Here is a 3,669-nt window from a genome sequence, read left to right on the forward strand (position 1 = left end):
AGGCACCCTGGGTTCAGGAAGCTGAGCCAGGCCAAGGTGGAGAGGACGTGCACCTTAGGAGGTGGTGGGGTGGATGTTAGCATGTTCTCTGGGGTGCGGGGGTGGGGAGGCAGGGAGGAGGGCATCGCTGGATCAGCCTGAAGGCTTTGAAAAGTTGGACAGGTCTGACTGACTCAACCCTCCTCTGTGAAGCTTCTGCCCTCCCGGCTCTGAAATGAGGGAGGCCCTGCCTCCCACTCCCCACTCTATGCTTCTGCCTGAAATGATACACACCCATTCTGTGCCTGGAGACAGGACACCATCTTTCTGCCTCACCATCACATCCTCAGTATCTCCTTAGTAACGACTCATTTGATGATTGAACACTTGACAGCCACGTGATGCAGAGAATAAGTCAGGCTCATACATGTGGGTGGTGTCAGAGGCTCTGGAGTTGATCATGACCTTTCAGTCTTTTTTTTTGGTTCTGACGCACAGCATGTGGGATCTTAGTTCCCCCACCAGAGATTGAACCTGTGTCCCCTGTGTTGGAAGAGCAAAGTCTTAACTACTGGACCACCAGTGAAGTTCCTTTGACCTTTCAGTCTTATTCCTGACTCCTGAGACCGGACAGGGAAACCAAACAGGATTTAATTTCTTAAGGACTTTGGAGTCCTTCCTGATCCAAGCCTCTGGGAAGGCTTCTCCTTTCAGCATGTGTCCTCAGTGGACAGTCTTCATTTCCCAATTGCCCAGGTCTCCAGGCCTCTCTGGCTGCTCAGGAATGACCCTGTCTGCGTGCTTCTTGCAAAGGCTAACACAAAAGCAGAGAAGAAGATGGGCTTTGAGGTGAGGAAATGTGTCCACAGCCATCCAACAAGTCATGGGAAGGGCTCGAATCTGGTTATTCAGACCCTCCTAGGGCATTGTCACTGCATCCCATGGTCTCTTCAACTGATAGCCACTTGTCTGCAGCCACTAGAAAGCAGCTCCAGGGACAAATGTCCATGTTACGACATGGACCCGCTAGGACCTGTTACGGAAGCCAGCAAATGCCTGGGGAGCCTGGAGGAGGAAGGGAGGAAAGGCAAGAACAGGCAGCATGGCCACAGAGGCCACAGTCCTCTGGGCACAAGCATGGGAAGAGCACATCCCATCCCACGCTAAGAGCCAAGAACCATGCCTGGGGGCCTCACTTCCCGAGGAGCAGCTGGACTCCCTGGCTCATCTCCTCCTGGAAGTCTTGGAAGCTGGGCGATTGGACAAGGAAAGGCATTTCACGTGGTACCTGGAAGGCTTTATTCATCTGTTCATTCAGTGGATATTTACCGCGTGCCAGGCCTGAGGATGAATGATGAGCAAGGGAGTCCCTCGCAGATTTAGCATGGGGACCCATCCTGCTTGCTGTCATCTTCACTGAGGCTCTGGCAGTGAGAGGACAGAGCAGAGGGGGCAGGCTTCCCCACTCTGGCACGCATCAGCTAAATGACCCAGCAAGCTGCTCCACATCCATCCGAGTACGACGGGGATACTCTTGGTACCAGGCGGAGTGAAGCGCTCAGCTCAATGGCCAAGATAGATGGGGAGCTCCGGAAGGGCTGATGCCTCTGGTGGTGTGTGACTCGGAGGGTGGAGGGCAGGGGGAGCATTTCCCTTATGGAACATTCTCTTCTTGATGTTTTCCCCTGCTCCCTCCTGGGAAAATGGCCACTTTCAATGGTGAGTAGTTGGCCCAACACAGGCTTTCCCAGGTGCCTCAGCGGCAAAGAATCCGCCTGACAAGGCAAGGAAACACAGGAGAAGAGGGTGGATCCCTGGGTCTGGAAAATCCTCTGGAGGAAAAGGCAACCCACTCCAGTATTCCTGTGCCTGGGAGATCCCACGGACAGAGGAGCCTGGTGGGTTACAATTACTGGGGCTGCAAAAGAGTCAGACACGACTGAGTGAGCACACTATGCAGCTGGCACGTGGAATTAAAGGCTGGTTCACCTGGAAGAAGTTTCCAGGTCAAGGTTCTCAAAGTAAGAAAAGTTCCAGAGATGCCACGTGGCACCCTCTGTTCAGGGCCAGAGCTCCTCGGTGCCCTCTCACCCCTCCCCCACCCCAGCTCTTGGCATTTGTTACTTGCAAGCCTGCAAGAGGGCCACCGTCTTACCTGGTTGTGCAAAAGTCCCAAACCTTTCTTGACCGATTAGTTTGGGGTAAAAATTTTTAAAAAATTTTTGGCGACTCCTTCCTATATAAAATACAAATGAAACCCAAACCAAGGAAATAGGACATCAGACAGGCCCGCCGAACCTCCGGGCCAGTCCCGAACCCTCCATGACGCTCCTGGCCCTCCTCAGCTTCCTTCTAACCCTTTCCGCGCACTTGCCGGCCACGACAACAGCCGGCGTCTCCCGGGCATGGACCGGGAGGAGCCCCAGGGCCGGCGTGGGTCGCGGCGCAGGACGGGAGGCTGCAGGTCCGGAAGCAGCTCCCGGGTGAGGCTCCGCGGGGCGATGCTGACCCCTGGCGGCCGCTCGCAGCGCCTCGCGATCCTCCTGGGGCAGACGAAGAAGGCAGAGGCCAGGGCTCAGCAAACTTCCTATAAATGGCCACAGAGTAGATGTTCTAGGCTTTCAGGACATGGGGGATAGGGGGTCGGTGACGACCACAACCGCTGCAGTAGTAAAGCCTGAAAGCACTGTGATTGAGAGTGGGGTGGCTTTCCAGGGAAACTTTGTCGACCGTGAAATTTGAATTTTGTATTATTTTTGCGTGTCACAATATTACCCATCTTTTCATTTTCCCACCCCCTTTAAAAAAATGTAAAAATCATTCTCAGCTCAAGAGTTGTGCAAAAATAGGCAGTGACTGGATTTGGCCTGCAAGTCAGGTGGACCCCTGGCCAGGGCCACTTTCCTCCCACTTCCCAGCTCTAACTGCCAACTGTCACCACTGCGATTCTTCACTGCTTTGCCACTGTTCCGCCAGGAGGACTCCCCAACCCCCAACAAGGTTGCTGCCACTGAGCCCCCTTCCTAACAAAAATTCTGGGGTTGTTGGTTTTCACTCATTTCATAAGTTTGTGTAAGTGTCCTTACTTTTACATAAGGTGCCCAGCCCTGTGCTGAGGGGCATAATAACCAACATGGGTTTAACATTTGCTTTTGTTCATCTGTTAGTTCAAACAAACTTACTGAGAAATTCCTGTGTCCCAGGCACTGTAATAAGAGAGACTTGGTCTCTGCCCTCAAGGTGTCGATAACCACGTGTAGAAGATGGACACAGAAGGCAAGCGTGATGATGGAGAAGAAAAGCGGGTGTAGCAGCCCAAAGGAAGCACTTAACTCAACCTGGGGGTAGAGGTCATGGAAGGCTTCCTGGAGGAGGAGGTGATCTCTGAACCAACACTTGAAGAGTGAATGAGAGAGGGGAGACGGAGGCAAGACATTCCAGGAAAATGTCCAGAGCCTAGAAAGAACTCTTTCAAGAGAGTTTTAAACACCAAAGACAATCTTCTCTATGTCCTTCAGTTATAGTATCTGCCCTCAAGGCCTCCCCAGTCTGGTGGGGGAGACAGGCTGTATCACAAGCTGTCATATGGTTGTGGGGAGAGATTTAAAGAAGTTTTCTCTCCAACCTCGTATGATCAGTGAGCCTCAGGAGTGTAAGTGAGGGTTAAGTCAGGGCTCTGAAGCTATGAAC

At 52.8% G+C, this 3,669-nt stretch overlaps 1 long non-coding RNA gene across 1 annotated transcript; it reads right to left on the reverse strand.

The window, feature by feature from the left end:
• Positions 1 to 413: 413 nt before the first annotated feature.
• LOC109559837 (uncharacterized) lies at positions 414 to 2,891 on the reverse strand. Its single transcript, XR_011566851.1, has 2 exons — positions 2,135 to 2,891; positions 414 to 1,897 (listed from the first exon to the last, which is right to left on the reverse strand). It is a non-coding gene; the product is annotated as an uncharacterized lncRNA (long non-coding RNA).
• Positions 2,892 to 3,669: the final 778 nt, after the last annotated feature.

The sequence above is a fragment of the Bos indicus genome, chromosome 5, assembly GCF_029378745.1.
Source record: "Bos indicus isolate NIAB-ARS_2022 breed Sahiwal x Tharparkar chromosome 5, NIAB-ARS_B.indTharparkar_mat_pri_1.0, whole genome shotgun sequence".
NCBI classification, from domain to species: Eukaryota; Metazoa; Chordata; class Mammalia; order Artiodactyla; family Bovidae; genus Bos; species Bos indicus.